We start from the raw sequence: 26,453 nt of genomic DNA, 5'->3' as shown, positions 1-26,453 counted from the left end.
AGTTGGGGTAGGGTCTGAGGATAAAGATCCTCAGCCTGCAGCAGGAGCGAGTTCACAGACTGCAAAGGCAGGCGCTGTGGCTTGCTTAAAGGGAGGGGCCATCCCGCCCATCGATTGGGACACTCCCCCACTATTCTGGGATCCAGACGAGGGGGAGGGACCTGAGGACAAAAACCCCGCCCCTAACCCAGGTGTAGAGAGGGAGGGACCGGAGGTCGAAAACCCCGCCCCGGACTCAGCCATGGGACCTGGGGGCGGAGACTCTCAGCTTGCAGCAACAGGCTGCAAAGAGTTACCTGCCGCTGGCCCAGGTTCGGGAGAGGTCAAGCCTGAGGGAACGGCGGTTCAGGTTCAAGGCCCATCGGCCAAGAAAGCCCCACCCGCCAAAGCCCCCGGAAGGTCCCCACGGATGCCCCAGCCGAGAAAGCCATGGTCACCAGCTCCCCAGTTACCAAGGGCCGCCCCTCAAGTCAGGGAGAGGCCCAAGGACAAAGGTCCTCAGCCAGCAGCCACGGGCTGCGAGGGACCAACAGTGCAGGACGGTGCGGCCACGCCAGAGGTAGCGACGAGCCGCAGCCTAACCAGGAATTAGCCTGGCCGCCCGGAGATGGGCGGCGGTTGTACATAGTTTAGGTAGTTTAAGTTTTGGTTATTGTTAAGTATTTAGTTTAAGTTTGGGTGTTTTAGCTTAAGTTAAATAAAGTGATGGGTAGTTTTAGGTTAAGTAGTAATCTGCCAAGAGTGTATATATTTGGGTCGAGGTCACGGGACCCGACCATGCTTCACCAAGCCAGAGAATCTCTTGGGGACCTGGCTGCATGTTTTTGTGTCTTTTTGCAGAAAGACTTTCAGGATGAAGGGGATCGTGATCCTATTCGCCCTGATTGGGATGAGCGTCGGAAGGTGAGGCGATGTGCAAGATTCCCACATCTACGGGTGCTCGGGAGACAGGGCGCCCATAGCAATCGACAGAAGCGGTGAACGGGATGTGGAGGAGACCGCCGTCTATGTTCACGAGGGAAGGTGGCCAGGATGGCTGGGGTCCAATTCATCTCAGTACTCCAGCCAAACCGGATTCATGCACAGGGAGGCCTCCCTCCTGTGCCCCAGGGTACGGGTCGTTACCACGAGGGTCAGCGTCACCGTTGGAAAGCATATATGTTTAATGTGTAAAGGACACATTCCTCTGGATAGGTGGTGGTGGCTCAGAAAGCTGAGCAAAGATATGAGGAACCCCGAAGTCGAGTGGGAACGGTTGGGGAACAATACCCACCGAACGATTACAGGGACTCACGGAGGATTAAGTGTGTGTTGAGACAAGTGGTGGGAGCTGGACCAAGGGATTTATATCTGTACTAGCTGGGGAGCCCCGCGTTGCGAGGGCAATTTTGGGGCGCTTGGTCTCCCTGCCCCTGTGTGTCCCCCCTCTCCCTGTCATGTCCTCTCCCTGTCCTATCCCTCCCTCCCCTCCCCTCCCCTCTCTCCCTCCCCTCCCCTCCCTCCCCTCCCCTCCTCTCCCCTCCCTCCCTCCCCTCCCCTGTCTCCCTCCCTCCCTCCCCCGCTCCCCCACTCCCCTCTGTCCCTCTCTCTGGCCCCTCCCCCTGCCTAGCGCCTGAGGTCCGGTGCCGTTGCGATAGCGACCGTGCGGGGCCTAGCGCTTAAGGCGCGGTCGGTTCTGAGGCCGGGACGGACCAGAGCTGAGGTCCCCCGCGTATCGCGCGGCTGATGGACGGCCGCTGCGGGCGGGCGGCGCATGCGCGGTCAGTGCGGGCGGCACATGCGCGGTCAGTGCGGGCGGCGCATGCGCGGTCAGTGCAGGCGGCGCGAGGCGGCCTGCGGGGAGCAGGCAAGGGCGGCTTGGCGGCCGTTAGCGTGCGGGAAACTTCGGGCGCTCCGTCCGCTACACTGTGAAACCTGAGAGGGGGAAGTAGAGAGAGACAGAGAGGGAAGAGGAGAAGGAGAGAGAGGGAAGAGGAGAGAGGGAAGAGGAGAAGGAGCGAGAGGGAAGAGGAGAAGGAGAGAGAGAGAGGGAAGAAAGAGAGAGAGAGAGCGAGAAATTTTTTAAGCTTCAGGCCCCGAGTCCCCCCTGCGCGAGGGTGAGGAGGAGGGGGGGGTTGCTAAACACAATATAAAACTCAAATAAATTGTTAATTAATTCCCTAACACATAATTCAAATATTTACCTTACTTCCCTAACACACTGAAAGTGTGGGGAAAAAATCGTGAAAAATCAAGATGGCGGCCACTCACCTCGGTTCAGAAGGATAAGGCCCGCCCACACACGCACCGATTGGTCGACCGGTCAGGTCACCGAAGCGTAGGATTGGTCAATCGTCGAGTCACTCGACACTCAACTGTAGGAAGGAACCCGCCGTCCGATTGGTCGACCTCGACGTCACACGGTCGCTAATGAGATGCTAATGAGCGGAAGGCTGAACGTTTTTCGGATACCGCGGGCGGGATTTTTGTGCGGCCGAAACGTAAATACGCCTATGACCGGTCCGGAATCGCAAGCTTTCTTTTGAGGCAACGCGCGCATCGGTACGCTCTGTAACTTTCAAACGTATAGAGAACGGACAGACAGACAGACAGACATCGGGACAGAAGAGCCGCTTTCTATATATATACTAGCTGGGGAGCCCCATGTTGCGAGGGCAATTTTGGGGCGCTTGGTCTCCCTGCCCCTGTGTGTCCCCCCTCTCCCTGTCATGTCCTCTCCCTGTCATATCCCTCCCTCCCCTCCCCTCCTCTCCCTCCCCTCCTCTCCCTCCCTCCCCTCCCCTGTCTCCCTCCCTCCCTCCCCTCCCCTGTCTCCCTCCCTCCCCTGTCTCCCTCCCCCCACCCCCACACCTACCCTCCCCCACCCCCTCTGTCCCTCTCTCCGGCCCCTGCCTAGCGCCTGAGGTCCGGTTCTGAGGCCGGGACGGACCGGAGCTGAGGTCCCCCACGTATGGCGCGGCTGATGGACAGCTGCTGCGGGCGGGCGGCGCATGCGCGGTCAGTGCGCGCGGCGCATGCGCGGTCAGTGCGGGCGGCGCATGCGCGGTCAGTGCGGGCGGCGCGAGCCCCCCGCGATTTCCCGAGGCTCGCCCCCCCCCGCGATTTCCCGAGGCTCTCCCCCCCGCGATTTTCCGAGGCTCTCCCCCCCCCCGCGATTTCCCGAGGCTTTCCCCCCCCGCGATTTCCCGAGGCTCTCCCCCCCGTGATTTCCCGAGGCTCTCCCCCCCCGCGATTTCCCGAGGCTCTTCCCCCCCCCGCGATTTCCCGAGGCTCTCCCCTCCCCCGCGATTTCCCGAGGCTCTCCCCCCCCTATTAAATTGTTATTTAATTCCCTAACACATCATTAAAATATTTACCTTAGTTCCCTAACACACAGAAAGTGTGGGGGAAAAAATTGTGAAAAATCAAGATGGCGGCCACTCACCTCGGTTCAGAAGGATAAGGCCCGCCCACACATGCACCGATTGGTCGACCGGTCAGGTCACCGAAGCGTAGGATTGGTCAATCGTCGAGTCACTCGACACTCAACTGTAGGAAGGAACCCGCCGTCCGATTGGTGGACCTCGATGTCACACGGTCGCTAATGAGATGCTAATGAGCGGAACGCTGAACGTTTTTGGGATACCGCGGGCGGGATTTTTGTCCGGCCGAAACGTAAAGATGCCTATGACCGGTCCGGAATCGCAAGCTTTCTTTTGAGGCGACACGCGCGTCGGTACGCTCTGTAACTTTCAAACGTATAGAGAACGGACAGACATCGGGACCGACAGAAGAGCCGCTTTATATATATAGATATGGGGGTCAGAGAGGGTCTGCCCCGCAGGCATATCCATTGTTTTCCACCAGCAGTGGCACGACACCGGGAAGGGGATGAGGTGGGATGGCAGCCGGAAGGTGTGCGCAGTCCCATTCTCCCTGATCCCAGTCAATGCCACTGAGCTTGTAATCCGCCCCCATAAGCCCCCGCCCACGGCGCCGACAGCGAGGTTACCCAGGGAAGGGTACCCCACCACCACCAAGGGACCAGGGAATGGATTGGTACTAGTACCTATCGATCAGGTGCTGTACCAGGGGGTACACTACGCGGTAGCCTCCGTGATTTTAAATCTCACGAGGTACATTTGCCGGAGTGGTGCCCCAAAGAAACAGAGCAGTTATACCAGGCCCTATTAAAGGACATGTTCAGGAAGTTTTATGAGTTCGATTTCGCCCATGTGGACAAAACCGAACTGTACACCACACACCGAGAGTTTTTGGGTAATGCAGGGAGACAAAGAAGGGGAGTATGGAATTATGTTTTTACTGCGTTTAATACTGGGTCCTCTGTCATCAAAAGTTTGGATGACATAGAGCTACAGACCCAGATAAATGGTCTAAAAACACAGTTAAAGAAGATATTACTGGATGAGAATAAAGTAGTGGGCCGGAGTTGCATGAGGACCAGGCAATGACAGTCCATTTAAAGGAGATCATAGCGGAGTTGGAGAAGCGCGCAAAGACCGTAAATGCCCTCATAAGGGAGGACAGAAATGCTTCTGACCAGGCTGCGCAGAATAAAGTGTGCGTGATATACAGGGCGTGGTTACTGGGCGAGGGCCGCAGTAATCTGGAGGATTTAAAACAGGGTTTAGTCTCCTCCTGGATCAGCAACAAACACCTCGCAGTCCTCCACCCGTTTGAGAATGCATTAAGCCCGTGCCAACTCCGGCTAGCCTCCGAAGCCTACCCTGTCCCCGTGGATTGTGGGCGGTCCAACCACACAATCATGGGAGTAGTAGTTAGGATGCCGGTCATGGGTAGGACAGCCCGACCCACGCCGGTATACAGGGTAGAGAACATTGGAGTCATTCAAGGGGGTGCACACATTCGTTTCACAGTGGTCCCACCTTATGTCATAAAGGTACTGACCTCTCAGGGTGCCGGAGCCGGGGAGCACACATAATCCTGTGTCCCCAACACTTGAATGCCTATTCAAAACCGCAGTGTGGGTTCAGAGCTGCTGGCGCGAAGCCTATAAATTGTACCATGGAGGCAATGGCACAAGGCCATGTTCCCCCGCAGGTAGCATATATAGGAGATGGGACATATTGTGTCACCACCGGCGCATCCCACTACCAGCATGGACAGCATAGCTGGTGTCCGGTTAGTGACAGCAGTTTCTGTTTTAAACCCGAGGCAGAAGTTCAAGTGGCCCAGGAGCGAATTGTCCCCATTCCTGAACCCTCCACTGTTCACCTCACTGTGAAGGAGAATTTTACGAATTTGCAAAAGTACGTAGCGCACTTTGGCTATGAAATTCCCCCTCTCCCAGAACACCTTACCAAAATACTCAAGGCCGTTATAGTTTCGCAGAAACATTTTTACACTCTAGAGCAGAAAACAGTAGAGATAGGGACTAAGATATTGGATATTGTGATTCCACCCTGGTGGGACATTTTCAATAATATAGAGGTCCCTTCGTGGATCAGACTGGCTTCCCACATTCTCGTGGTTTGCCAGTTAGGGATAGTGTTGTATCTAGTTTGTATTCAGTGTAAGGGAAAAGGGCAGTTGTTAGAGTTCTGAAACCAGAAGATCTGGAAGGAACATTATGTGACGGTGGAGGGAGATATGCCTGTTTAAGTCTTTTTTTCTTGTATTTCGATTGAAGATTGTTTTTTTTTTGTGTTTGTTGTTTTTAATAAAGTTTTTTCTTCTTTTTTGCAACGCGTTTAATAAAGATTTATGTGTACCAAGTGGTGCAGGGGTGTTGGACCCCTCCATGCTTGGATGTGTGTAAAAAGGTCTGTAATTTATCCTATGTATTCTTATGTACACTACATTTTTGCAGAATGGGAAGTGCATGTGTCATGGGTATGTTAGATAGGTAATTACAGGTGAAGGTTGACTACGGAGGGTCAGAAAAATTTTGCTCACCTTGTAAAAATGATACTTCAAGCAAGTTTTAGTATCACAGGGGGGAGTGTAGGATTTGCAAAATGTCCACATTTCCCCAAGGTTATTAATAAAAGGGACCCTGCATGGACAATTTAAAAAGGGTACCCAAAGATGGCGTCCGCACCTCGTGACCAAAAGCCTGTAAGATTTTAAAAGCTTGAACTCTGCAGCACAGAACAAGCAGCGTGTGGGGAAATCGAAACCTAAAATGCAGTTTCTGTGAAAAGGACTTTGTGTTTTGGAAAAGCAGACAGCAAACATTGAATATGCATTAAGCCAGATCGTAGACAGATCAGAACTAGTTAGGCCTATACTTGAGGCCAAGTTGTCTGCATAAATAATCGGAAACAGCTTAAGGAAGCCATCGAGGCCGATTAGAATGCATTAATAACAATACAGCTCAGACATCAGGCCATTAGGTGCGATAAACGGCCATCTAAAAACAGTTAGTTTAGGTTGCTGTAATTATTTAAAACAGCCCACCAAAATTAGAACAATGAACTAACCTGATTTGGCACACAGATAAGGGATGAAACAACAGGTATAACTGCAGGCCCCGGGTAGCAATCGCTCTCTGCTCTCTCTTGCGCTTGGCCCTCGCTCTTGGTTCCTGGCTCACTTGTGCCCTGGCCTCGTGGCAGCTCTCTCCTCGCTCCCTGCGGTGAGTTGTCAGCAGTAAAGTACACCATACCAACAGCCGGGGAGGAGAACGAGACCCGAGTCCCTCGTCATCTGGGACGCCCAGGCCGCAAAAAGGGGCGAGCCGAAATTTGAGCAGGTAGCCCGAGACGAGTAGAGACGAAGATGATGATAAAACTCGATAAGGGCAGAGCAGGGCAGTGAAAAACGTATCGATAAAGACCAAGCGCTGAGTTATAAGCTGGCGCTTGGGAAGACGAACATCTTGTTGAACATTGCGGTAACGCAGGTGTCTACGCCACCACGAATATACTGTCGTTTGACGCATGGGTAACAAAATCTAAATGGCAAAGACTGTTAACTGTCCAATAAACATAACGTTACCGCCGACGACCGCCCGAGGGAGAAGAAGAGGAGAACCCATCGGGACGAGACGACGACGGTAGGTGAGGAGAAGAAGGTGTGTCGCAGTAGCAGCTCCCGCACTGCGCCCCTGAAGACAACGTGGCAACGGGGTACCTAGGAGGACAGAGAACCCAACCTCAAAATCTGCATTTCATTAACAGTTGACTTTGCTTTGGATTAGTGAGCATGAATTCTGGCCCCTCATAGCTTAATCTAGTTAGATATAGGGGGTGGGATAAGGATAAGGGGATTGTTAATATAGTTTGTTTTCCCTCGATGTGCCGTGTGTTCCCCATTCCCTGTATAAGTATAGTTATTTTGTATTTGCCTGTATTTTATGCTAGTGACTTCTCATAAGACTGTGTTATTCTCTGTTTTAATAAAATCTTGGTTTTCTTATATCCAAACCACCTGTCTACTCGAGTCTTTTCTGTATTGCCGCCTGTATCTAAGTCCGGTGTCTAGAACCCAAGGGGCGTGGGAGCGATTCGAACCGCTCACAAAACAGTCAGGGGCATAACTGACTGGGCGCACGCGCCACACCCGCCACCCCCCTTACAGGTCGTTAAAGTAAATGGCTGTAATCAGTTTAAACGAACCCACCAAAAGTTAGACAAAGGACTGACCTGATTTGGCACGCAGATAAGGAACGAAGAATCGGGTATAATTGTAGGCCCATCAGTAGTGATTACTCTCTTACGTCTCTTAGCTCCCTTATCGTGGTTGGCTCTGAGCTCTTGCTCTCAGTTTTCTCGTGCCCTGGCCTCGTGGCGGGCTCTCTTCTCACTCCCCGCACCACTCAACACCAAGGACGCCCATTATTACACCAAGGGCCGAACGCAGGAGGAGAACGAGACCCGAGTTCGAAACCACACAGGACACACAGGCCACAAACGGGCAGACGAGACGAGACGAAGAATACGGTAAACCGATAAGAGCAGAGAAGGACAGCGAAAGACGCGTTGGGGTACAAACGCCTAGTTATAAGCTGGCGTTTGGTGAATAAGTTGGCGTTGCATGCATGGACAGTAAAACCCCAATTTGAAGAATAAGCTGGTATTCGAAGAGTGGGTAGAAGAATCTAGACAAAACGGCCTAGTTATAAGCTGGCGTTTGTCACATGGACAGTAATAGCACAGTTGAAGAATAAGCTGGTGTTCCAAGCATGGATAGCAACATCATTAGACGGTAAAGACCTCCTACCGACCCCAGACCGCAGCAATACCATCGGCGACCACCCAAAGGAGATGAAGGCCCATCGCGACGAAGACGTTAACGGAGGAAGAGGGAGGGTGCCTTTGCACAATCAACTTCAGCGCCGCGCCCTGTGATCACGTGGTGACGGGATACCCCAAAGGACAGGAAGAGCGGACCTCAAACCCCACCATCTAAAGCGACAGGTTTTGAATTGGTGAGCATGAATTCCTGGCCCCTCATAGCTTAACCTAGTTAGGTATAGGGGGTTCGATTAAGGATAAGGGGATTTTTAATGTATTTGTTTCCCTCGATGTGCCGTGTGTTCCCCATTCCCATATAAGTGTATTAACTGTTTTATGCCTGTAACTATACCAGCACGTGAGTGCAAAAGACAAGGCTGAAGCATTTGCAACTATCTTCAGCCAGAAGTGCCGAGTGGATGATCCATCTCGGCCTCCTCCTGAGGTCCCCAGCATCACAGATGCCAGTCTTCAGCCCATTCAATTCACTCCACGTGATGTCAAGAAACGGCTGAAGACACTGGATACTGCAAAGGCTATGGGCCCTGACAACATTCCGGCAATAGTACTGAAGACTTGTGCTCCAGAACTAGCTGCGCCCCTAGCCAAGCTGTTCCAGTACAGCTACAACACTGGCATCTACCCGGCAATGTGGAAAATTGCCCAAGTATGTCCTGTCTACAAAAAGCAGGACAAATCCGACCCGGCCAATTACTGTCCCATCAGTCTACTCTCAATCATCAGCAAAGTGATGGAAGGTGTCGTCGACAGCGCTATCAAGCGGCACTTACTCAGCAATAACCTGCTAACTGACGCCCAGTTTGGGTTCCGCCAGGGCCACTCAGCTCCTGACCTCATTACAGCCTTGGTCCAAACATGGACAAAAGAGCTGAACTCAAGAGGTGAGGTGAGAGTGATTGCCCTTGACATCAAGGCAGCATTTGATCGAGTGTGGCATCAAGGAGCCCTAGCAAAACTGAAGTCAATGGGAATCAAGGGGAAAACTCTCCATTGGTTGGAATCATACCGAGCACAAAGGAAGTTGGCTGTGGTTGTTGGAGGTCATTCATCTCAATCATATGACATCACTGCAGGAGTTCCTCAGGGCAGTGTCCTAGGCCCAACCATCTTCAGCTGTTTCATCAATGACCTTCCCTCCATCATAAGGTCAGAAGTGGGGATGTTCGCTGATGATTGCACACTGTTCAGCACCATTCGAGACTCATCAGATACTGACGCAGTCCGTGCCCATATGCAGCAAGACCTGGACAACATTCAGACTTGGGCTGACAAGTGGCAAGTAACATTCGCACCACACAAGTGCCAGGTAATGACCATCTCCAACAAGCGAGACTCTAACCATCTCCCCTTGACATTCAATGGCATTAGCATCGCTGAATCCCCCACTATCAACATCCTGGGGGTTACCATTGATCAGAAACTGAACTGGACCAGCCATATAAATACTGTGGCTACAAGAGCAGGCCAGAGGCTGGGAATTCTGCGGTGAGTGTCTCACCTCCTGACTCCCAAAAGCCTTTCCACCATCTACAAGGCAGAAGTCAGGAGTGTGATGGAATACTCTCCACTTGCCTGGTTGGGTGCAGCTCCAACAACACTCAAGAAGCTCGACACCATTCAGGATAAAGCAGCCCGCTTGATTGGCATTCCATCCACCACCTTCAACATTCACTCCCTCCACCACCAGCGCACTGTGGCTGCAGTGTGTACCATCTACAAGATGCACTGCAGCAACTCGCCAAAGCTCCTTCAACAGCACCTTCCAAACCCGCGACCTCTACCACTTAGAAGGACAAGGACAGCAGACGCATGGGAACATCACCACCTACAAGTTCCCCTCCAAGCCACACACCATCCTGACTTGGACCTGTATCGCCGTTCCTTCACTGTCGTTGGGCCAAAATCCTGGAACTCCCTTCCTAACAGCATTGTGGGTGTACCTACACCATATGGACTGCAGCGGTTCAAGAAGGCGGCTCACCACCATCTTCTCAAGGGCAATTAGGGATGGGCACTAAGTGCAGGCCTAGCCAGTGATGCCCACATCCCATAAATGAATTTTTTTTTAAAGTGATTCTCAGTAGTATTGTGTTTTATTCAGCCTTTTAATAAAATTTGGTTTTCTTGCACCAAGCCACTTGTCTACTCGATTTTCTGTATCGCCGCCTGTACCTAAGTTCGGTGTCTAGAACCCAGGGGGTGTGGAGCGATTCGAACTGCTCAAAGGAGTCAGAGGTGAAGCTGGCACACACAAACCAAAAACCCCCTACACTGATCAGGTGTATTCCCCAGACGTTCACCTTCAACTTAAGTTAGATATAGCCGAATTCTATAAGATGCTTGAATGGGTCTAAAGGTTCAGGCTATCTCTCCCTAAAGGAAAGGAATGACTGAAGATGTTACCGTCCTCCAGATAGCACTTTTAATAAGTTTAACTAGACTGTAACCTTCCGGATATTATGAGGGTCCAGAATACCCCCCAGAATTCTGCAACTCCTTACAAAAGAGCGTATAGAAATTGGGTTCGCGAGTTTATACAGAAATACTCTGAGACAATTCTAAAAATATACAGTTAAAGAGCCGACATTCATTTAACAGCTGTTGAGTCAGTCGCAACATTAACAATTCAAAATACAAATAGCTTACATTTCTTATTTCTCAGAGATCCTTATTCTCAAATCTTTACTTCGTTACATTTCTACATTTCTTACTTATCTCTAAATCCAGAACATCCACCAAAATCAAATTATAGTACCGTTTGATCCCCGAGACTCAAAGTTAAAAACTTACAGATGGTGCCTGTAAAGTTGAGAAATGCTTGGCCCGTTCAGCGACTTCTAACTTTCTGTTTGAAAAGATCTATCTTTTATATCCTTTTTGCAGTGGTTTATTCTTTGAAGTTCTCTGCTGATGTAAGCTAATTGTCTTTATTGATACTTCTGTTGAATGCTTTCTATCTTGCTGTCAATTCAACTATTGCATGCGTAATTATGTCTCTACCTTTAGGTGTTTCAAAAACCATCATAAAAACAATATGACAGCAATGGTTTCTGTTTGATTCCATTCTTACAAAATGCTTTCATTCAATTCTTAATATTGGCTTAACTGGTTTTGAGCAGACATTGTGACTCCGTGGTGTTCCAAGTTCAATACAAACACAATGTAATTGCTTGGTGCATCTATTGAAGTCATATCTTCAAAGTATGCTGCAGGTATCATATTTACTATATGTAAATCAAAACCACTTTAACCAGAGTGTTTTACTTGTTTTCTAGCTATCTCAATTGGTTGCATATTTAATCTTATGTTTCTTATCTTCCAAGTTTAACATAAAAACTATTTGACCAGCAGGTGGTTCTTTTACTTGATGTCATCTTTTCAAAGGAACATGCCTCTTTTAATGTTTGTGTTTCTGTTCAACGTGTTGGTTCTTTAACACCTTAAACTGGGCATTTTCATTGTGTTGGTTGCAAACTCCAGACCCTCTGGAAGTGCCAAACTGCCCTTTCAATAGGGTCATTGTTTTAGTATATTTAACCAATTCCCATTTCAAAGCTTTTATGTTTACAACTTTGTTAACAACTGATCTTTATCTCAGAAGCCTGTTTTCTGTTTGCAGCCTGTGTCTCTAAGGCTTTCCAGACTTTTAAACCCAGTATTTCATGTATTAATATCAGAATTCTGTTCATATTATGGTGTATCTTTCTAAAATATGGCTTATTCCCTCACACTTGGACAGATTTGTGTGCACCTTTGGAAGTGGCTTAGTTGCAGTGAATAGTGAGACATAACGGTACCCCCCAAAATGGTGGTGAGTGTGAAAGGAACAGCTTGGGTATTGTAGGGATGCTTTATAATGTTGTTGGGTGGTGCCAACCTGGCAAATCATGTGGCAGCCAGGGTATACAGCGTCAAGTGAAGTAAATCTGGCCATGGTGAGGCCATCCCTGGCCTCCCGGGCAGCAATGTGGTCCGGTGCTGATGACCTGTGTCGTGTGCAGCATCAGTTGATTGCGGAGAAAGTTGGTATTGTTGTTGGTGCTGCTGGTGTGCCTGATGCTGCTGGTGTTGGGGTTGATCATGGTGGGATTCTGAGGACCAAGGTGAGAGTATAAATGGCACCCATGCTGATGGAATAGATGGCAGGTGAAGTAGAGATGACAGAAGCGATTTGTCAATGGTGAGATAGGTAATGAGGTCAGACTGGATGGAGGCTTGTGTAAAGACTTGCAGCATGGTGTATCTTTTGTGGAAATGCAGTGAGGAACAGCTTGTGGCTGAGGGAAGATATCTCTGTAAGGTGGGAGCTTTTACTTTAGCTGTGAAGCTGTCAACTCAACAGCTGATTCAATGGCCACTGAACTCCCGCCTCAACTTGACAGGTGTGGTCCATGACCAGTGTGGACCCCATGGGTGAGCTGTCAAATGCAAAATGTAAGCTGAAAATCATTTTTAAGTGGCTCTAAACAAGCCACTAATTACCTGAATTGGGTCCCCTGCCGCTGCATACCGGGTCTGCTCAGCACTGACAGCCCTGGCATCAGGAAAGGCGCGTGATGGTGGGTTCAGAGCAGGGTCCCGACCCACTGTCAAAAATATCTAATTTCCCACCTGACCCACCACCGATCGTGCCCGCTGACCCCCCGCAAAATTCTGGGCTGAGTTTTTAACAGCGTAATAAGTGATAATTACTGCTGAACAATTTCTCTGGTCCTGAAAAATTAATTTTGAAGTGTGGAGTCTCATTCCCTCAGAAGAATATTAATGTTGCAGATTTTTTAAAATATAAAAAATAAAATATTTTTTTTTAGCTTTTCTGTTTTTCTCTTTTATGTCTCCCCCTTAATCACATGTGTATACCCCAATCTTCTGTCATCTCTACTTCACCTGCCATCTATTCCATCAGCATGAGTGCCATTTATACTCTCTCACCTTGGTCCTCAGAATCCCACCACGATCAGCCAGATTAACTTCACTTGATGCCACATGATGCGCCAGGTTGGCACCACCCCACACCAACACCATAAAGCATCTATACCATGGCCAAGCCACTCCTTTCACACTCATGACCATTGTGGGGGGGTGGGGGGTACGGTTATGTCTCACCATTCACTGCAACTCACTAAGCCACTTCCAAAGGTGCACACAAATCTGTCCAAGAACGCAGTGTTGAAAGTAAAGGTTTCAATGTTTGACACCAAATTAACAGAAACTTTACATGAACATTGCATAAAACATCCAAGTGCCTGCCCTTGTGTGTTTTTTAGTTGATATGATTGCACTAGGATGAGGATGAGTGTGAGGGGTGCCTAGTGAGAAGGGGAAGTGATAATGTAGATAGAGAGGGATGGGTGGAGGTGCAAGGTAAGTTGGTGTGAGTAAGAATGTGCAGTAGTAGGGTAGGGAAGGCAGAGTGATGGGGATGTGATGAGAGGCACAGCAGGATGAGGTTGAGTGTGGCTTTGTACTAACATTTCCTGATCTACTGAGATCATTGAAACATTTGCGGCACTGAACCCAGGTCCTCCTGACCAGAACCATGCTTGTGCCCCCCTCTGCAATGTGCAACCAGGCTGCGTTGATCTCCTGGTTAGGTCTCTTCTGCCCATGGGAAGGGAAGAGGGCCTCCCTGCATGCTCTGACTCCCTCCATAGGCATATGGGGGGAGTCATTGAGAGAGCCTGGGTGCAGCCCTGTGCAGTGCGTGTCAGTGTTTGCAGCACCTCAATGCTGTAGAACACTGACAGCACAAATTTCAAAATAAATTTGGACATGGCCCCTTTAAAGAAACCGACTGATGATGTGTCATCAAATGACGTTACCAGACCCGCTTCCTCTAATTGGCCAGGAAACGCGCCTGGCAGTCTTAACAAGCCGCATCTAGGGAAATTCATTTTACAGAGCGGGATGGAGCCAGCAGCGGGGTCTGGACCCGCCACTGACCTTGCCCGCCATGGACCCGCCGAATTAAGTAAAATCGCGGTCTCAGTTGCTCCAGATTCAACAAGCCCTAACTTTTTCATCCACCTTTAGTACGAGACTAGTGGGGAATTTCCCTAAGTTCATGCCATTACAGTGATTTTTGTGCAGATTCCATTGGCAAACACTGCAAAAGCGCAGCCTAAGGAGGAGCAGGGTATCACTGGCAGCAACTTCCGGGTTTCCGCGTTTAACTGCGCATGTGCGGACGCCAGAAGTTGCTGTCAGTTTTACACAGTAATAACGGCGGACGCTGACAGCCTCGCCATTATTAGTACAGCAAAATCCAATCCATTGTGTGCAGTTTTGGGCTGCACGCTATAAGAAGGATGTTGAGGCAGTAAAGTATAGTACCAATTCACTAGGATGCTGCCTTGTATGAGGAAATACAAATACAAAGAACAACTTGAAAAACTGGCTATTTTCATTAGAACAGAAGAGATTACGGTGTAATTTGATATAGATGTTTAAAGTGATGAAGGGATGGTGCAGAGTAGATAGAAACAGACTGATACAGTGGTTGAAGGTTCTAGAACAAGGGAATATAGATATAAGACTAAATGTAAGAGATTTAGGACAGAGAGTAGGAGAAACCTTTTACACAGAGGGTTGTGAGGCTGTGGAGATCACTATCAGAGTTAGTGATTGAAACAGAGACCATGTCAATATTGAAGAATAGATTAGAGGATGATTGAAGGCAGGGGGAGGGTGGGTGGGCAGGGGTACAATGGGATATTAGAACAGGACAGCCACCTGGAATTAGGACCACTGGTCATGTGGAGGATAAACATCAACATCAACTGATTGGATCAAATGGCCTGTTTCCGTGTTGTAATTTCGATGTAATGTTTAAGGAGAATTAAAGCCAAAACCATGGGGGAAGATTTCCTTCGGTGTGTTATGTGTAACAAAAACCAGTCATCTTTAAGTGGATTTATGTTTGTGTTACACATTGTGCACAGAGAAAATTGTTCCCGTGTGTCATTTTTGACAAGTAATATGATACAATGATGTGTGATTTGTGTAATCCCTCTGTCCAATTGGCTTTTTATTTCTGTTTCTTTTTATCAAACACTTCATGAAAATGGTGCTCCTTTTAAGATGACTAGTGCAGTAGACTGGAATGAGAATTGTGACATACTATGACAGCAGGTCAAACATACGATGGACCCGAGATAATTGCTTTACTCTTCAAAAGCCTCCAGGAAGCTTGAAATGATCTGTTTATATGGGGATGTTTGTGTGTGCATGAACACTTATTTTGTTCTGTGCGCTAATAATTATTATTTACAACCTCCGTCCATTGAACTGAAACAGTAATTTGTCCTGGATTGATCCAAATATAATTGTTTCTGATATTAAATCAGAGCAGAAAACATGTCTAGAGGCATTATGAGCGTAACCAGGTTTAGGTGATGAAGGTACACACCCAGAATGTCAAAACCTAATTTTTTTAATGGATTTTGTGATTCATAATGATCATCTTCATTCATTTTTTTAAAATCTGGTAATCAATATTCCAATAGAGAAGTTGATACAGTGGGAGAAAATAATTATGTAAGTAGTTTATGAAATAATTTCAAGCACTGCTTTTATGTATGGAATATCACAGCAGTCTTGCCTTTCATGTTAAGTGCGATCAGCCAAACATTGAAAACCACTTTTCTTTGTGCTCCTCACACGTGTATTATATATTTATAGAGAACTCTTGGTTTTGAGTACTCCTGAGCATTCTTCTTGTATGAAATGCAATGACAGCCATCCTCAGCCAACTTCCATCAATTAAACTTGTTGACTTTTGAGGCTAGAAATGACTGTTGCTGATATTAGCAGACCAATGCCTAATATGTTTGTAAGATATTCCACTGTCCACTAGTTTAGCTAAGCTATTAACCTGTAAGCAGATTATCAAACTTCAATTAATTAGCTCAGGCCTGTTGGCTGAATTGTCTGGGGACCTGCCTGCCATCATAAAGAAAGAGGACCTCCTTCCTAGCCCTCACTTGCTCCACCAGAACCTCTATGGCAACATTGCCCTGGCCATAGACATTCTTCCTTTAAAAGAAAGAAAGACTTGCATTTATATAGCACCTTTCATGACCACCGGACGTCTCAAAGCGCTTTACAGCCAATGAAGTACTTTTGAAGTGTAGTCACTGTTGTAATGTGGGGAACGCAGCAGCCAATTTGCGCACAGTAAGCTCCCACAAACAGCAATGTGAAAATGACCAGATAATCTGTTTTTGTTATGTTGGTTGAGGGATAAATATTGGCCAGGACACCAGGGATAACTCCCCTGCTCTTCTTCGAAATAGTGCCATGGGATCTTTCATGCCCACCTGAGAGAGCAGATGGGGCCTGGGTTTAACGTGTCATCTGAAAGACAGTACCGCCGACAGTGCTGCACTCCCTCAGCACTGCACTGGAGTGTCAGCCTAGCTTTATGTGCGCAAGTCCCTGGAGTGGGACCTGAACCCACAACCTTCTGACTCAGAGGTGAGTGTGCTACCCACTTTTTTTTTATTAATATACTTTATTGAACATTAAGAACATTTACAACATTGTGATCATTTCATTGTATCATACAATTCCATTCCGCCGCTCTGCACAGCCATTCTGCCACCACATTTTAACATCAAAACCTGAAGTTTAATTTGTCTCCTGTAACATATATTAATCGATTGTACTTTAAAAATTGATTGTAAAATACTATCTTTAAATTCCTTTCTGAATAAAACTTCCACAGAGCCTTATAATGATCTTTTAGCTTATATTTAAAATATTCTTTTAGATTGATTCTCCTCCCCTTAAAAAACAGAGCTTTCCTTCTTTGCACAATCACAAATCTAGCCAAACTGAACATTAAATCAATTGCCGCTCCGCTAGACTCAGGCAGACTCTCCTGCAATCCCCATCTCAAAATTGAGTCCCACGGGATTCCCATTCTCGCTCTTCGGTCCCCACCCAGCAAAAAAATTTCACACAGCTGTCGAACATAGTACTTAAAATCATTTAACTGCGGACATAACACCAGTAAATGGGACAGAGTCTCATCCCGTGTCCCACACACTGGGCAAGTTGCCCCCTCCACTCGTCCAATCTTGCACAAGACCGTCATGGTAAAAATCCAGTTATGAGCCAATTTGAAATCCAGTTCAATCCACTCTGGATATTTAAAATTCGTCCACACTCCTTTCCAAATCCTGTTGAAGTCCAGCTGTGGGTATATACTCTGCCAATACTCCTGACCAGCAGGTGTCTTGAATCTCCATTCTCTAAATACCTCATAGAAATCTCAAGTATTACAGTTGTCAAATTGGACCAACTCTCCCCCTTTCTCCAGCAGAAAGCTTGAAAAAGCGGGACGCATTTTACTTCCTTTGAAGATTTCCGCATTTATTTCTTCCATCCAATCCTGTGGCATTGCCCTCACAATCTTCTCATACATGATCCCTATTGCTTTTTCCTCTACCTCCTGATCCTCCTCCCACACCATGTCCCTCACTATCGCTTCCGGCAAACAACCTGGAATTACCTCGTATAATACATCTTTCACACATATAATACCAACTTTTATAAAAGCTTGATTAAATAAAACCTCTCCTTCGATGTTGATCCACCTGTTCAAAAATAAGGGCTGTTCTAAAAATTCCTCAGCCCCCTTGGGCATAAACTGCACACTTTTAAAAAATTGGGCCCAAGTCTCTACAACCCCCTTATAAATCCTAGGGAGAAGTTTAATCGATTTCAAAAACATATTATTGCATTCCATATACCCCCTTCCCTCCTATCCCACTTCGTTTTGCTCAAAACAACTCTTCCAAAAACTTGTATTTGACTTCTGAAGAAATCTCTTCACCCATTTGATTCTAAAGGATTTTTTCTTCAAATCAATATCTGGGAAATTGAGTCCTCCCTAATTTCTCCATCCAATGATGGTATTGTAAGCCACCAAGGCTGGTTTCCCTTCCCATAAAAACCTCACACAAGCCTCTCGGATGGACTTTTCCGCCCACTCAGGAATATCCTCCACCGTCAATAAGTACCATAGCTTAGATAGCAGGAGAGCAGACACCACTGTCACTCTTCCTTGCACTTTCAACCACCTTCTTTCCCATCTTCCCAAAATCTTTTTAATTTTCATAACCTTTGGTTCCCAATTTAATCGATCCACTTCATCCCTGTCTTTCTTGCACCCCACATGCACCCCCAGAACTTCCAAAACCTCCACCACCTTAAAGGGACTTTCCCCCAACCATTCCCCCCTACGCCTTCCTGCAACCAGGCATTGGGACTTACTATAATTCATTCTGGCTCCTGAAGCTCTACAATATTTCTCCACTACATCCATAGCTTTCCTCACTGACTCCCCATTTCTCAATGTTAAGGTTGTGTCATCTGCATATTGGTGTATCACCGACACCAGCCCAGAATTGGGAACCACAATCCCAACTACACCTTGTTTCTTTCGCATCATGTAACCTAATGGTTCTGCTACCAATGTGTACAACAATGGGGACAGGGGACAACCCTGTCTCACTGATCTCTGTATCAGAAAATACTTGGATAAAAAACCATTACATTTAACACAGCTAAATATGTTTGAATAAAAAATCCTTATCCACTCAATGAAATTTTCCCCAAAACCAAATGCTTCCAAAACCTTCAATAAAAACTCATGAGAGGCCCTATCAAAGGCTTTCTCTTGATCTATCTTTAATACATAAGCCTCCCTCCCACTCTCTTCCATGAGCTCTATCGCATCTCGGATTGAGACCACAGAGTCTGCAATGTCCCGGCCTATGACTCCTTGAGACTAAGAGGGCAAAACTATCTGCGGCAACACCTCCTTCAAATGATTTGCCATAACCCTCGCCAAGATCTTATAATCCACATTTAATAATGTGGGCCTCCAATTCTTCAGATCCCTTCTATCCCTTTATTTTTATATAAGCTAAGCTTATGACACCTCTCCTCATAGATGGGGCCAGGCTTCCCTCAATTTTAATTTCATTAAAAACTTCTAAGAGCAATGGACTTAAAATCTCAAAAAATTCTTTATAAAATTCTGCACTTAGTCCATCGGACCGTGGGCTTTCCCCCCTCCTCATTCCACTAACTGCTACTTTTATTTCCGCTAATCCTACTTCTTTGTCACACATGCTTCTCTCATCCTCCTTTAAACCCTTTTCAATAAAAGCACTAACCTTCTCCATCGCCAAATTGGAAATGTCTTCTTTTGTATATAACGCTTGATAAAAGCTGCTAGCTGCCTCTAAAATCTCCCCACTTTCATGAATGATCTTCTCCCCAACCTTTAACTCTCCAATTAATGATAATCTCTGTCGCAGCTTCTCTTGCTCTAGAAAATATCTAGTGCATCTTTTGCCCTCCAATGCATCTTTAGCCTTTGCACGGAGAATGGCCCCCTTGCATTTTTCAGCTTGCAATAATTCCCACTCTTCCTTTAGCACCTGGAACTTAGTCTCAGCTCCCTTACCCACTCCGTCAACTGCTTTACAGACATCCGTAAACCTTTTGTTTATATTCTCTTCTCGATGCCGGTTAGCTGCTGCTCTCTTTTTCCCATAACGTACCGAAAAAACTTTTACCTCATATTTGAAATTGTCCCACCAAACTCTTCTTTTTCAAGAACAAAGGTTCCTTCCGAGCATTCTTTATTGTATTTAAATTCCCTTCTTTATAAGCAATTTCTTTCAGGTATTGATTGTTTAAAATCCACACCCCTGAACCGATCTTAACTCTGCTGTTCCTAATTCTAAGAACCAAAGTCAAGTGGTCACTAAAAAATACTTTTTTTATAATAAATTTCCATCACCTCAGAACTTAACCCTTCCCGCATTAACAAAAAATCTATTCGGCTCTGTTTTAAAACATCACCCACCCAACCTGTTCTGGAGAACTCCCTTTTTATGGGGTTCCGGTCCCTCCATAAGCCTCTCAAATTTAAATTTGCCATCATTTTTACAATCATCCCTCTGGAGTTATCATCCTTTAAGATCATCTGGGCTGAAATGTCCATCCGAGATAAAAATACATTAAAATCCCCCACTATACAAGGATTTTCCACCTCTGCCACTTCAGTGAATAACCCCCAAAAAAACTCGCGACGCTTGCAATGGTTGTTCGGTGCATAGATATTAAAGAGATCGCAATTAAATTCCTCCATTTTTACCCTTAGCTGTAAAAATCTCCCCTCAGAGTCCTTGTCCACCAAGGCAATGTTCTCTTTTATGGACGGACTCACCAAAAACAGCTACCCCTCTACGGTTATTGTTTGCACAACTTGCAAACACCTCTCCCTTCCAAACCTTCTGAACTCTTTCTAGGATATCCTCATCCCAAAAGGTTTCTTGCAGACACAACAAGTCCGTGCCTTTAAAACCCTGCAACAACTGCTGCAATTTCTTCACACCCCTCAGTCCATTCACATTAAATCAAGACCAATATAATCATGGCTCCGAAGAAGGGAAGTATGCCTGATAATCTCCCCATCATTTAATCTCTGGCCCTTCCCTCCTCTCATGCTCCTTCCCAACTTTTCAGCCAGCTGTTGCTTTTTCCTGCAGCCTCTGACTCTTTTTCACCTCCTGTTTGAACCTTCCCCACTGTTTCAGCCTCTTCCTTGCATTAAGTTTGGGCCTGGGAGCTGCCCTTTCTCCCTCCTCTGCCCCTCACTAACCTTTCCCTTTCCACATGATGCCACCCCAGCCCCCACTTCCATGTCTCTGTCCCCCTCTAATTCCTCACACTCAAGCTCTTCTGTAACCCTCTGTGCCTGCTCCCCGTCAGATACATCATCTCCACCTCTGACCCTTGCTCCCTGATCCTTCTCTCTCTGGGACAATGGCGCACCTATATTGCTCCCTTCTGGTGTCTTTGTCTCACCGCTCCCATCCTGCTGCCCCTTTAAGGCTCCTGCCTCTTGCACCCTCTCCTTGTCTTGCTCCCTCCTGCTCACCGAGATGTCCGACTCCCCGTCTTTCTTTGGCGTACTTACATTTACCACGCACCCTGCTCCCGCCTCCTCTCCCCTCGCGGACACCAGATTCTTTAGGGAGAGCTGAACCATATTAAGGTTCGAGTCTGCACTCGACCCTTGCTGCCTGCTGCTGTCTTCGTTCTTTTCCACTATACTTGGTGTGTTTTCCACCATCTCCATCCTGTTCTCTGCTCTGCAATTTTCTGCCTCTTCCTGTGCTCTTTCCTCCTTCAATTTACCAGCTGTGTCCTCCGACTGCTCCGCTCCTCCGGCCATTCCACTCACACCTCCTGCTCCTTCTCCCATCTCCTCGTCACTCATAGAGCTTCCTTCTGCTGTAAGGTTCTCAAAATTTCCACATTCCCCCAAGGTTATTAAAAAAAGGGACCCTGGATGGACAATTTTAAAAGGGTACCCAAAAGATGGCGCCCGCACCTCGTGACCAAAAGCCTGTAAGATTTTATAAGCTTGGACCCTGCAGCACAGAACAGGCTGCTTTGGGAAATCGAAACTTAAAATGCATTTCTGTGAAAAGGACTTTTGTGTTTGAAGGGCCAAGACAGCTGGGCAAACATTGAATATGTATTACGTCAGGTCAAAACAGACCAACCCAGTCAGGCCTAAGCACAAGGCCATTAGTTTGTCCGCATAAATAATCGGAAACAGCTTATGGAAGCCATCAAGGCTGCACAGGCTGATTAAAATGCATTAATGACAATACAGCCCGGACATTGGGCCATCAGGTGCGATAAACGGCCATCTAAAGCCAGTTAGTTTAGATTGGTATAATCATTTAAAACAGTCCGCCAAAAGTGAAACAATGGACTGACCTAATTTGGCGCACAGATAAGGGCCATCGGAAAAGGTATAATTGTAGGCCCATCAGTAACAATCGCTCTCTTCTCTTGACTCTGACCTTTTGTCTGGTCTTGGGCTACCGCCGCCCGTACTCATGCCCTGGCCTCGTGGTGGGTTCTCTTCTCGCTCCCCGTATTGGGTTAAACAGCCAAGGACATCCATACCAATCGCAGGTGGGGGAACGAGACCCGAGTCCAAAGTCATACAGGACACACGGGCCACAAGACGAAACGAGGCGAAATGAGGCGAGACGAAGAAAAAGGTAAAGACCCGACAAGAGCAGAGAAGGGCAGCAGAAGACGCACTAATAAAGACCGAGCGCCTAGTTATAAGCTGGCGCTTGGGGGAAGAAAATATATGTATGGACAGTGAGAATAAGTTGGCTAGTTGAACTCTGCTTATAAGCTGGCATTAAACGCAGGTGTCCACGCCATAACGAATATACTGGCGTTTGACGCTTGGGTAGTAAAATCAAACCAGCAATAAACTCACCAACCACCCCATAATTGCAACGTTACCACCGACGACCGCCCGAGGGAGAAGAAGAAGAGAACCCATCGCGATGAGATGAAGATGGTAACTGAGGAGAGGAAAGGTGTGTCACAGCAGCAGCTCCAGCACCGCGCCCTGAGACCACGTGGCGACGGAGTACCCCAAAGGACAGGAGACCAGACCTCAAAACTCGCAATTGCTAAAACAACAGGCTTTGCCTTGGATTGGTGAGCATGAATTCCTGGCCCCTCATAGCTTAATCTAGTTAGGTATAGGGGTGGGATAAGGATAAGGGGATTGTTAAAGTCGTTGTTTTTCCCTCAATGTGCCGTGTGTTCCCCATTCCCTGTATAAGTATAAGTATTATTGTTATATGCCTGTAATTTTTTTTCTACCAGTAATTTCTCATGAGACTGTGTTTTATTTCTGTTTTAATAAAATCTTGGTTTTCTTACACCAAACCACTTGTCTACTCGAGTTTTCTGTATCGCCGCCTGTACCTAAGTCCGGTGTCTAGAACCCAGGGGTGTGGGAGCAATTCGAACCGCTCACAGGCAGTCAGGGGCATAACTGACTGGGCACACCCGCCACCCCCTACACTGCCTCACACTCACAGCGGGTGGGGCCTTTGTGACACACCCCACAACTCTCTGCCTTGCAGCTCTGAGTAATGTGTCCAGACTCGCCGCAATTATAACAGTACAAGCCTGGACAGTTTCTTACAAGATGGTCATGTCCAAGACAATAATAACAAACCTTCACTTGGTTATCATGCAGTACTCGGAAATACTGCACTCCTTCCATTATCTCGAATTTCATACTGTACAGTAATGACTTCACCCCCTCTGGGAACCGCACCTTTACGTAATGGGTTCCATCTGTTACCCGTGTTCCTGGATAGCGTCTCCTCTTTATTGCTGAGCACATTTTAATGTCCCACAACTCCAACTTTTTGATTAGCACATCGTCCTCAATATAAACTGGCAAGTTTAAGAATGAGACCACCACCTCTTCCAAATGTAGCAGAGATACCTCCAAGAACTTATCGCCAACTTTTAAACTGAGTAAAAGTCTTTCCACCTCCTCTTGGCCACTGACCATCACCTCGAACCCAACATTCAGCTTTGGTCGGCAGGCAAAGCAGCTTCCCTCACCACAGTCCTCGTGTACCGCTTGGATAATATCCCAAGCTCGTACCTCCTGAACCACCACCGTGTTTTCTTTTCCAAACCTCCTGGAGTCCCGACCCAAATCTTTGGGCCTTTTTCTTTCCCTTCCAACCACAGTTTCTCCCCTAATTAAATTCATCTTGGGAACACTGTCCTCTGAGGGGCCCGGCACTCCGGACCCCTCAGCAGCCATCTGGCTGTTGTTTATGGGCCAAAAAGGCCCTAAAACCTGAAAACAAAAACCCTAAAACCCACCACCAACTTTTTACAAACTCACTCCAACTCTCTGCTGCAATCAGGCAACCTGTAACACCTGCTCATTCCTAGCCCCTCCCACCTAGAGAGTGCTACCCACTGAGCCACAGCTGACACTTCAGCTTATACAAACCAGCGCTAAAATATCACCTCCCCTTTTTAACAATGTTGTCATGGAGGTGCTGGTGGAGCAAGTGAGGGTAGGCCATTCAGCCCCTCAAGCCCATTCTGCATTTCAGTTCAATCGTGGCTGATCTGTATCTTAATTCCATAATTTCCTTGGTTCCCTATCCCTTAATGCCCTTACTTAACAAAAATTTATCAATCTCAGTTTTAACATTTTCAATTGATCTAGTCTCAACAGCTTTATGGGGAGAGAGTTCAGATTCCCACTACCCATTGTGTGAAGAAGTGTGTGTCCTCATAAATTGACCCTTTTAATGGACTAATAATCCAGCGAATGAAACTTCAACTTCCACCATGGCAGTTTGAGAATTTGAATTCTGTTTAAAAAATCTGGAAGTAAAAGGTTGGCATCAGTAAAAAAGTGACCATGTTGTAAAAACCCAACTTTTTCATTCATGCCCTTTAGGGAAGGAAACCTGACATCCTTAGCCTGTCTGGCTTGTGTGTGGCACCAGTCCCACACCAATGTGGTTAACTCTTAACTGCCCTCTGAAGTGGTCTAGCAACTCACTCAGTTACCACAAACTTCTCAGGGCAACTAGGGATGGGCAATAAATGCCAGCCTTGCCAGCAACGCCCATATCACAAGATTGATTTTTTTAAAATTTGATTACACATAGGAAAATCAAATTAGCCAAATTCTGACTGATTGGAAAGATTTTGTAGATGGTCTTCACTATTTTCAGAGCCAACTCATTATCTACTGGACCTGCTAGCCAAAATGATAGTTTTAGGTTGTAGATTATATTAATTGCATTATTTAAATGCCGACAGGAGCATAAATGGAAATTAAAAGTGAAATAAGTCAATACAGTAAACTCTTTCATATCCAGCACCTTCAGGATCGGGATGGTGCCGGTTGATTAAAACTTCCAGATAACAGAGAGGTAGGCAATTTTTAACACCAAAAAAATAAAAACCAGTGACTAACTTGGCCACCGCAGGAAACTCAGACTCAGAAAAATGAAAAATGGATGGATTCGGCATGATTACCGGTTATCTATTTTGCCGGTTATTAAAGAATTCCGGTTGATTAGGTGCTGTCTAAACAAGAGTTTACTGTAATGTGTGACAAACCCACATAACATGGACAACTTTTCTCATTCTATTTAACTTATTTAAAATTAGTTCTAATTTTTCCCCAAGAATGGTCAGCACCGTCTCCTCCATGGGGGTGAGGTTATGCAGGTGCGCCAGTCCCCCACTGGTTAGGTACTGCTGGTGCTGGTTATGCGCCACCTTTTCCTGCAAGAGAAAGGGAAGTGTGTCAGTGAGCGTTGCACAATGTGTTTGGGTGATGTGCCTGTCATAGTTGAATAGCTGTCAGTGTGTGCAAGCTGTGAAATGTGGATGTGAGGATTGCAGCAGTGGTAAGTGTGTGAGGGTGAGGTGAAGTTATAAATGTGAGGTATGAGTTGTGTTTGGTAGAGATTATTGGTAGGTGAGTGATGGGGGTATGGTGCATTGAGCAGCATGTGAGGCGAGTGGTGCAGATGGTGGGATATGGCATTTGAAGATGAATTCACTGATCTTGACCACTCATGTGAGGTGATTAAAGTTCTTCCTGCACTGCGTCCACGCCCTCGGGGCTACACTGCTGGCATTCACCACAGCAGCTATTAGCTCAGATTGCACTTTGCACTGTTGCCTGGAGGGCCTCCTGGTCCCTTGTGGAAAAAGCACCTCTCTCCTCCTAACCACCTCCTGCACCAAGGCCTCCAGTGGTGCATGCTCTCTCCCCTGTTTTGTCATCATTAATTGTTGTTCACTGTCTTCCCCAGGCAGTTCAATGACCTGCTGTAGGCAGAATGCACCTCCCCTTTAAGATGTGCAGACTGCCTTTAAGTAGTGCAGTCTAGCATTGAGTGGTGCTAGCTTTGCACAAACTTGAGTCCCCTGCTGAGCGTTCAGCCACTCAGCAATTCGTTCAGCATTGGGCTGAACGCCCCAATCATGGAAATCATTCCTCTGAACAGGTGCGGGTTGGTCACATATCCCCCCCGCGTGTTTTTGGGGGCAAACTAATTTCTAGGCTATGAGTCAAGAGGCTACTTAACACAAGAACTGAACCTGATCCTGCACTCATCTGATGTCCAAACGTTGCATACTGATCAAGAGCAGGAAGCCCGGGTAATGTTTCCCTCACTAACCCAGAGCAATTAGGCCAATTTTAGCATCCTAACTGCTGCCATAGGCTAACTCGGCACAGATTAGGAGTCAAGCCTAGGACCATTGCCGTATGTATAGCATCTAAGCCATCTAGGAGGCATTTTTTTAAATTATAAAGTCTGG

This window comes from Somniosus microcephalus, chromosome 13 (assembly GCF_052327205.1).
Source record: "Somniosus microcephalus isolate GS21.2 chromosome 13, FLI_Smic_1.0, whole genome shotgun sequence".
Taxonomy (NCBI): domain Eukaryota; kingdom Metazoa; phylum Chordata; class Chondrichthyes; order Squaliformes; family Somniosidae; genus Somniosus; species Somniosus microcephalus.
The sequence above is the reverse complement of the archived record's forward strand: the minus strand, read 5'-3'. Positions refer to the sequence as shown.